Here is a 10,320-nt window from a genome sequence, read left to right as displayed (position 1 = left end):
GCTTTCTTTGAGGGAGTAGAGCTCCATGATAGCTTCCTTCATTTCATCGTCCTCCATATGCTCGGCATCCCGATCCGTTAGACCATACTGAATTACCTTCTCTGTGGTATCCCTGGAACCGAAAGTGATTCCTTGTTCTTGCACCAAAGGTTCGAGTACATAGATCATGTCCACCGTCTCCATTGCTTGTTTCCTCTTCATGGTCTCATAGATATTGAATTCCACTTGAACTCCGTCAAACTCACATGTTAAGATTCCGGTTTTCATATCGATCTTGGTTCCGGCGGTCATCATGAACGGCCTCCCCAATAGTATGGCATTCTCTCCAGTTTCAGGTCCGGTATCTAGAACATAGAAGTCTGCTGGGAAAATCAAATCCCCAACCTTGATCAGCACGTCTTCCACTACTCCTTCAGGGTAAGCGTTGGACCTGTCAGCCAACTGTATGACCACACGGGTGTTCCTCATCTCGCCAATATTCAGTCTCTTGTATACAGCCAATGGCATCACATTAATGGAGGCTCCCAGATCCATCATCGCCTTATCCATGTTGGTTCCTCCTATGTTGCATGGAATAGTGAACATCCCTGGATCCTTTCGCTTAGTGGGGAGCTTCCGTTGGATCACCGCCGAGACACTTTCTCCCATTACGTAGCGGACCTCTTCCTCCATTTTGACTTTTCTTGAACAGAGGTCTTTCAAGAATTTAGCATATTTAGGAATTTGCCTGATGGCATCGAGTAAAGGTACGCTCAACTCAACCTTTTGAAACATCTTCATCATTTCACTTGCTTCTTTCTCTCTTGCTTTCTGTTTCAGGCGTCCTTGGTAAGGTGCTTCGGTTGGGTTGCTACCTCCAGCTTGTTCATCAGTTGGACCTTTTCCGTTCTTATTCCAGCCTCCTCGAAGCAATTCAGCCTCCGCTAATAATTCTTCCTCCTTTTCTTCCCCCTCAGGAAATTCGGTTATCACCACTTGGGCATGCTCTCTGGGGTTGATTCCCATGGCTGGAAGTTTACCAGCGTTCTCCTCTAGTTTGGCCACTGCTTTAGTCAAATGACTAATTTGCTGGTTAGTTTGGTTCATGCCGGCTCGAATTTCATTGCGAAACTTCTCGCTTTCCTTAGCCATGCTTTCAATTGCTTCCTCCCAAGGTGCTCTCCGATGTGGGGGTTGGTAAGGAGGTTGTTGCTGGTTCTGGTTGTGGTGTTGAGGTGGTCCTAACTGGTACTGTTGTTGATGTTGGTTCTGATTATACTGAGGACGTTGCATTGGTACGCCCATATTGTTCTGCTGCTGGGGCTGACCATCTTGCTTCCACCGAAAGTTGGGGTGATCCCTCCACCCAGGATTGTAAGTATTTGCATAGGGATCGTACTTTCGTGGATTCCCATCATGTCCTCCGATGGCATTGACATCAACAATATCTTCACCAAAATTTGGACAATTTTCAGATTGGTGTCCAGTGGCATCGCAAAGGCCACACTGGCGAATCTTCTTCGGTATAGTTAAACCCGACAGAAGTTCTTTGAGTTCATTCATGCTCTTCTCCATCGTTTTCTCCAAATTAGACATCTCCCCCTTTTCTTCAGCTTTCCTTGGCTTCTCCAGATTCCTTTCATGCCCTTCATCACGCGATTCCTCTGCCATGGTGCCCAACAGTTGGAAGACTTCCAACGGGGTTTTGCTCATCAATGACCCATTACAAGCTGCTAGTACCAGACTGCGATCATTCCTCCGCATGCCCTTTACAAAACTCTCCACCTGATCTTTTGGGGAGATCTGGTGATGGGGGCAATTGCTTAACATTCTCTTGAATCTCGTCCAGTATTCGTAGAAGGATTCTAGCCCATCTTGCCTGATGCTGCGGATATCCCATCGCATCCGCTCCACTCGTGCTGCTGGGAAGAATTCTTCCAAGAAGGCCTGTTGCAGTTGTGCCCATGTAGTGACACTCCCCTCTGGTAGGTCATACAGCCATCTTCTTGCATTGTCCACCAAGGTAAAAGGGAAAAGTATTAACTTGACATACTCTTGCTGCTCGTCATTTGATTGGTGCATGATTGTCATCTCAAAATCTTGGAGATGAGTATGAGGATCATCTCCTTGATATCCATTGAACTTCGGTAAGATCTGAAGCAATGATGGCTTCATGTCATACCGACGAGGTGCGAACGGATTGGCGGGTAAAGTGATTCCGTTCGGCCTCAAGTTGAGGTTAGTTGGATATGCCAACTGTCTGAGGGTCTGCTCCGGTACGACATCTGCTTGTTCGGCTTCTGCCATAGCTTCGCGTCTCGCTATTCGTGCTTCTGCGCGTAGTCGTCTTTCTGTTCGATCAATATCGGGGTCAAACACCAATGCTCTTACAGCTCTACGAGTTCCACGCATACACCAGTAGCGGAAGATGGAATGAGGAGAGAACAAAATTGCTGCGCGTCACTCCCCGGCAACGGCGCCAATTTTGGCACGCACCCATCGTGCGGTGCGGACAAAATACCTGTGTAAGCCCAGTACGGACAATACACGCTCCTACTTCTCACGATAAGAACTTAGTCTTAGCGGTAAGCGCAGGGTCGAATCCCACAGGGAGTGAGGAACCACTTTGTTCTCCTACGACAAACTGAGGTGTCACAATTCTCAATCTGTATACTCTGCACAAGAAATAACAAGATCAATAATAACAAAGGGGTGAGGTTATTCGGTTAGATCATAACTGTTGTTAACATTCGTTTCGGTCATAGGCACACTGATGATCCGTTTATGATCCATGCAAACCCGAGGCGTGGCCCAAAGACATCGGGGCGTTTCACGGGATTACACTTCGCATATAGGATGGTTGATCTCATTGTGGTCACTTGGTCCGAAGGTCACACAATCCCCGGTCACAAGGCAGTGCTTCACTCCTCCTTAGATAGTAGTCATACCCGTTACTCACCAAGTATGACCCTCATCAACCTTCTCTCCTGAGGTCCCCAACTCCGCACTAGAGTGACACATGCCTCCTGGACTCAACTATTTCCGGCCTTGTCGACCGACCAGTCATAGACATGCTACGGCGCTGAGATTGCTTTCCTCGTTTGATAACCATGGCTTTATGCCTCGTCACAGTTGATGGATAGTCTCTAGAGAAGCCCAAGATTTAGGAAGGACAGTGTATCCCATCAATCCTTTCCCCACCTTCCGGATCTACAACGCCTTTTGTTGACGCTGCTCAGCTACTCGGTCTTGGGTATACCGGTTGTCACGCCCTGGTATACCCTGGCCTTTGCTTGACACGGACAGCATTTTACCGAACGAGGGTCTCCCGTTAAGCCCCTACTGTCCATGGTTTGGCACAGATCCGTCTGGAACCACGAGACTCAACCGAAAGAACAAATGCCTCACGAATGTTTACATGTTAACAACAATTATTTCCACCCCTAAAACCTCACCTAAAGGATTACTCACACATAATAAAATTCATAGATGCAAAAAGAATTAAACTCATGATTAAGCGAAATGAAATACTGAAATAGATAAAATAATACCTAGGCTTCAAGCCTTCGAACTTGTCCAAAAGTAACAACACTACGGAATTGAAGTACGGAAATGTCAAGTGTTTTGAATGCCACACGCGGCGAATAAAAACAATAACTGAGGAAAAGTAAAATGTTCGGGGTGCCAAGAACTTGTGCACGCTGCACACTGTTGATCTTTTATACTGCCGAATGGTAGAGGCCTAACCCTAGCTGCGCCGGTTCCAAATCTTCGCCGGGATCTTCTTTCCTTAATTAGCACAATCATTGATTGATCCGATTGAAGATAGTTTCCAACTGCATGCTGAAGTCAACCTTCCCCATTCTCCAGATGCTTCCAGTTCCTTCCGCATTCTTCTACATCCTTCCATCAAACCTTTGGGATTTACTTTCCTTTCTCGGCTTCGGCTGTCTGCTTCTTCTGGTAGCGGTCAGACGGATTGCTCTTATCGGTGTGGCTTATACCAGGTTGCTCCAGGTTCCCATGCCCCAAGTTGAATTGGAGAGGTACTTGTTGGCCGAAGCTCCATGCTGGCAAACATGATTTGGCAATCTGGACTCGGTAATGCCCATTCTGACCGCATTTCTTCCGTTTCCGCTCTACTGATCTTCCTTCCTCCACGACTTTGTTTTCTCCCTGGACAGACCTGAACTGACACAAATAAAGGAAAAAAGAGGGCCAAATGGCCCAAAAGTCGAAGACGCATCACTAGGTGATAAGAAAAAATTAGGGGCTGCTAATATATTTTTACATTAATATTAGATCAATTAATTTGGTTCATGAGATATAATGATTTTAGATATATTTTATTTAATTAACAATGAAAACTATCTATATTAATTTGTATTTTTTTTTTCAATTTTCTACTAATTTTTACTTCTCTAAGAAAGAAAATAAAGGTTTTTTTAAAACATGATGAAGATTGAACCCAAGACCTCTTACAAAGAAGAGTCTTTGAGTGCCTCAATTTTACCATTAGATACCTCATAATAATAATAATAATATAATAATAATAATAATAATAATAATAATAATAATAATAATAATAATAATAATAATAATAATAATAATAAAGAAACATGGCTTGAATGAATTATATCTATATGGAGTAATATATAATTGATACTCATTTATATATGCTTTTTCATTTTTTAAAAATGTTTATATTTATACTCATTATCAATTAAAATCAATTAATCTATTTAAAAAAATCAACTATTAAAAATATAAAATTGGAAATTTATATGTTTTTAAATTCTGGTTTTTTGTTGAGTAATTGGTATAAATTATTTTATTTAAAAAATAATTAGTTTTATGTTTTGATCATGTTTAAAATATTTATATTTACTTATTTAAAATATTATTCAATTTCGATGTTTGTCATGCATTGCACGGGCGGGTACTAGTTACATCAGTTAAATAGCACGATTTAATAAAAAAATTATTAAATAAAAAATATTGAACATTTATAAATATAGCACCTAAACCTCAATTACTCCCACAATCCCACTACATAACATAATATGTTCTTCAATTGCGGTCGAGATGGAGGAATATAGCATTGCAACTAGAGAGATGTATCCATGAGGTATTCACAACATTCAACAATTGATATTTTATTTTTAAATCATGTTTTGCATTCAATTATATTTTAATTTTATCTAATATTTATATTTATTTATTTAAAATGTCATTTAATTTCGATTTCACTGTGCATCGCACGAATGGTCGTACTAGTTATTGTAGATACATTAGAATTGAATATTTTTGAAATGAAATAATTCTAGGCATATCACGTAGCATAAGTGGTTTTGCAAGAAGATTTATTTAATTTAGTTTTGGGTCAAGAGTCAATACAATTAATTTTTAAAATGAGCACAAAATCCATCCCCTTTTCTTCTTCACTCATAAACCTCTTCTCCCCCTCTCTCTCTTCTCCACCAGCTGCAACAATCGCAGGTACACACCATTATCTCTCTAGTCTCTCGCTCTCTGTCTCACTTTCACCAATCTCACTCCCAGCTACACCCAACACAAAAGCCTCCTTCACACATTCCTCCATTTAAAGCGCCCTAAAGTCCTGCTCTCCTTTCCCTTCTTTGGTCTGACATCAATTCAAGTTGTTCCTTCTGAAATTGGGGCGTGGCATTACCTTCTATTCAAGTTTTCATTTTTCATCTTCTCTTCAATTAAGAAGAAAAATGTAGTGACCCGCTCTTTTATATATTTTAAATCTAGTAATGAGTGCTTATTTTTGTTCATCAGTGAATGAAAACGGTTTTTATCCTAATATGAATTCAGCTTATGATCCTGAATTTATATTGTTAAAGCAGTTAATGATATTATTTCAGAGTTATAACTGACTTAGCAAAGTCACGTTATTTATTTAAGCGAGATGGAATTAGATTTTATCTTTACTCAGGTAGTGAATTATTTCCGACTCGTGAGTTAATTAAATCTATGGATTTAATTTAGATTCATTTTATAACTTATCGATTTTAGCGAGATATCACATGTCGAAATCGAGATTTATATAAATATACAGTATCAAGCAGAATCGAAGCCAGTATTTTATTACAATTACAGAATCACAGAGACATAGAAAATACATCATTAATCCTATACTACATTTTTTTTTCTTCTTTCTTTTTCTTTTCCCCACCCTTGCTCCCCACTTCATTTTGCCACCAACTCCACTTCATTTTGCCACCATTACAACGCCAATAATTCCTTCATCCTCCACTTAGCTCTCCACTCCACCAAACTTCCCACTTACTCCCTCCATGTCTTTTAACATTTCAGTCAGTAAACTTCCTTCATTCATTTCCTTTGACACCAGAAACCAAAAAAAAAAAAATTTAAGGAAAGAGTTAGAGTTGTAAAACTGCTGCCAACTTCAAAGGAGGTAAGTCTTGGCTAAATTTTTACCATTTCTCCTTTATTCACCTGCATTTATTAAAACAACAGCAACTTCAAATTCATTTCAGTTATTTCACACTTCATTCGATTCAACAACAAGCAATCAATTCGATCACATTCGAGGTATTTACTGAGCTCAATATGCTATGTCCTATAATGCATATTCTCCATCCAAGTATGATCAGAATACACATGAAAATAGGCTCCACAGTTTAATAAGAAAGGATACACCCTAGCTCGTGATCGGACAATTTTAGCTATGACATCCTCACACTGTTAGATGTTAGCACTGACTTTTCTCAGTCAACTGAATCAATATGCATACTCCTCGACATCAATCGCGTAAACGAAAACAAACGAGACTAGAGAACTTAGCTTTAGATTGAGTGGTAGTGGACTGTCGGAGCTCTGCGACTCACGGCGACGGCGGCTCCGGGAAAGGAAGCTGCCGGACTCTTGCTGTTAACAGCAGCGGCTGGCGGCGGCGCTCCCAAGCGGCGACGTCCGGCGATAGAACTCCAGGCAGCGACCCGGCGAAACAGCAGCTGTAGTTGGAGGCGTGGCTCGAACCTTCGACTCCGGAGATAGCAGCAACGGCGGACCCCTGCTCGGCGGAAATCGCACAGCAGCAGCGGCTGACTCGCCGGATTCCAGTTACAGCAGCGGCGACGATTTCTGAATTGGGAAGTTAGGGCTTTCCTTTCGTCTTCTCCAGAGGCCGATTTTGATGGTGGGAATCTAGAGCACGATTTGGGTTCCGTCAAAGGAGAGAGACGAGCGCGACCGGCGCTGTTGGAATCGCCGGATTTCGGACGAATATACAGCCGCGACGATGAATTCGAGAGTTAGGGCTCGACCAAATCTTCATTGGAATGGTGGAATGAGGAAGAAGCGAGACGAGAAAGAGATAGGTGCGGCCACGCCGGACCTAGGCTCGACGGCAGCCGACGCCGGTCGGAGCTGCGGCGGCAGGCGCCTCGGCTGAGACCGGTTGGAGGCGAAGCGAGACGGAGAAATAGAGAGAGAAGGACGTCTGCTTTGAGAAGAAAAAAAAAGGGGTCGTCTGATTTGGTGAAGAAAGAGAGAACCGAGTTTTATTTGGAGTTGGGCTATTTTTTTTATTGTAATTGGGCTTTCTTATTTATTGTAATTGGGCCTAATTTTATTAACTCATTGGGCTTTGTTATTTTATTCTGATTGGGCCTCTGATTTTATTGGGCCGATTTTTAATTACTGATTGGGCCTCTGAATTTATTTATATGGGCCTTTGATTATTCACTTATTTGGACTGCTGTATTATTTCAGTTGGGCCTTATTTATTTTACTCAGATGGGCTTTTATTACATTATTTCATGTGGGCCTTTATTGTTTCTCTTTGGGCCGAGTTTACTAATGAAAGCCCAACTGCAATTATTTTAATTGGGCTTTATATTAATTCATTGGGCCTTTGTTATATTATTTCAGATGGGCCATATTTATTTTACTCAGATGAGCCTCTATTACATTATTTCGTTGGGCCTCGTTTGATTTATTTAATTGAGCTCAGCTAATCAAATTATTTATTTATTGGGCCAAGATTTATTTAATTACTTGAGCCGATGAATTATTTAATTGGGCCTCTCATGTTAATTATTCAAGCCCACTTCTACTTAATTAATTATTAGGCTGCCTTATGTTGAGCCTTTTAATTATTTAATCTTATAACATTACTTGTTCCTATTTATTAAGCCCGATTAATTATGAGGATATAAAGCGAATAAGTTGAAGTATTTATTTATTTTCTATTTGACTACGAGGAACGGGGTTTATTTAATTGGCGGATTAGAACACCCTAAGAGAACGGATTAATTTTTATTAATTATTCGGCTTCATGAGACGAGACTTAGCTTTTGTTTAAATCCGATAGCCTGGATTAACAATAGAAATTCTCTGATTATTATTTCAGAATAATAATTCATGCATAAGGATCATGCATAGTTAAATACACATTCTCATTTGAGGATTTTTATTCGAGCAAATATCTTATACATGTACATATATTCTCGTAATAAAGGTCAAGGGCGAGATTGATAATCTATTGAGGAGCTTTTGTATCACAGAAAATCACTATCAGGTGGGCATTACTTTCATATATATCAAATGAGTTTAATGTTATGTTTGAACAGTTATTTCATTGCAAAATCATTGAACTGAAAATTATTTCAACTGTTGTCTTGCCATAAATGTTTCAATGTTTGGTATGATATCTATCTGATGTGGCTTTGCCAGTTATTATGCAATCGAATTCGGGTCCTGAGCAGTTGATAGCTATCCTGCCAGGGCTAGTGTACACCAGTGACCGTGAGTCATCTAGCGGGTTGGCCGGTCAAGTGACCGTGAGAGGTGGCCACCTCTCCGGCACACAGTTCCAGATATGATAGATTACAAGAGAACTTAGACTGCAGTCGAACTTTAAGAATCACAAATGAAATTAGTAAGCTTGGGCCTTTTAACCAAAAACTCCCTTGCTGTACTGTTTATGATGGCATGACAATTTACAGTTTTGAAGCATGTATTTTTATACTTAGGCATACGTGCCCACTGAGTACTTTTGTACTCAAGCCCTGCATATATTTCTAAATGTGCAGGTTGAGCAGCTGCCGATGGTGATGAAGTGACGAGCGGGACTCTTTTGTATTATTATGTATTAATGAACTCTAGGGTTACATGTCTTCATACATGTAATCAGAACCATATTCCGCTGCGTACTCAGAAGTTTTATGTTATTTTGAATAAGTCGGAGTTATCCGAACTTACTAATTATTTGAGTCTACACGACTAAAACTCCGTTATATTATAAATATCCATGTTGTTAAAAATGATGAAATACGATCCTTTCTTGTTTGATTATTCCCCTTTCTACCCCGCTTCTAATCTCCCTCCATTAGTCACGGTTTCCCCGGCTTAATTATCCTTAATTAGGACCGGTCGTGACAGAGTGGTATCAGAGCAGTTCATTTGCTCTGAACCCTAGAGTTAGCCCATTTTTCTAGTATGATCACTAGTATATATGAGTCAGTCAACCAAAGCTCATCACTTCATCACATCGTCAGGCTCAGCAAGAAAGAAGATGGTAATGATTTTGAAACATTGAGAAGTTCACGTTTTATATGAATGTACTGATGCTTACATTCAAGTTTTATGCTTTATTGATTGATTAGATATCTCAATGAACTTAGATGCGTTAAGAATGCATGATCACTGTTACGAGAAGAACAATAGAAGCTAGAAACTCAGTTATATTTCACTATAGCCATGGTGAAGAGCTAAGAAAGAGGAAGAGAATCCAATGAAAGCAGTGCAAGCGAAGTGCCGCGCACGAATCACTGATGCATGCATAGTTCTTCATTCAGGTTGTTCACGCGTGACAGAACACCGAATTGACTATTGCCTTATTTGATGATAGATCACGTGAGTCATTGCTCGTAGCAACGAGTGTGACTATTGTAATCAGTTAGCTATCGCATAATGAGCTAAGATTCATTACTAACTCTCGATTATCACCAGTTATGGCATGAAGAGAACCTTCATGATTTATACTTCAGAGTCAGACTCACATGCAGTTATAACACTTTGTGTATGATGTTATAGCATCGCGATTAGAACTGCCAGCTTACAGTTTCAGATATTCAGAACCTTTATGATTACAATTACCTATTATATTACACGTGAGCATGATTTAGAATCCCTATTGATTACGATCACCTGCTACAAATCGAAAGGAGGATAGGTGCCATGGGTAACTAGAAGTTACCAACCATTATGATTGACTAGAAAAATCTATACAAGTGCGTAAGACGGGAGGAGTTCCTGAAGATGGTTTGGAGTTTAACAAGAGCTAGA

General features: G+C 40.4%; 1 long non-coding RNA gene across 1 annotated transcript; it reads left to right on the top strand.

Annotated features, from left to right (window-relative positions):
* The first annotated feature begins 8,259 nt into the window (after window positions 1-8,259).
* LOC131020013 (uncharacterized) lies at window positions 8,260-9,304 on the top strand. Its single transcript, XR_009100580.1, has 2 exons — window positions 8,260-8,911; window positions 9,066-9,304. It is a non-coding gene; the product is annotated as an uncharacterized LOC131020013 (long non-coding RNA).
* The last annotated feature ends 1,016 nt before the right edge of the window (window positions 9,305-10,320 follow it).

Source organism: Salvia miltiorrhiza, chromosome 4 (assembly GCF_028751815.1).
Source record: "Salvia miltiorrhiza cultivar Shanhuang (shh) chromosome 4, IMPLAD_Smil_shh, whole genome shotgun sequence".
Lineage (NCBI taxonomy): Eukaryota > Viridiplantae > Streptophyta > Magnoliopsida > Lamiales > Lamiaceae > Salvia > Salvia miltiorrhiza.
The sequence above is the reverse complement of the archived record's forward strand: the minus strand, read 5'-3'. Positions and strand labels throughout refer to the sequence as shown.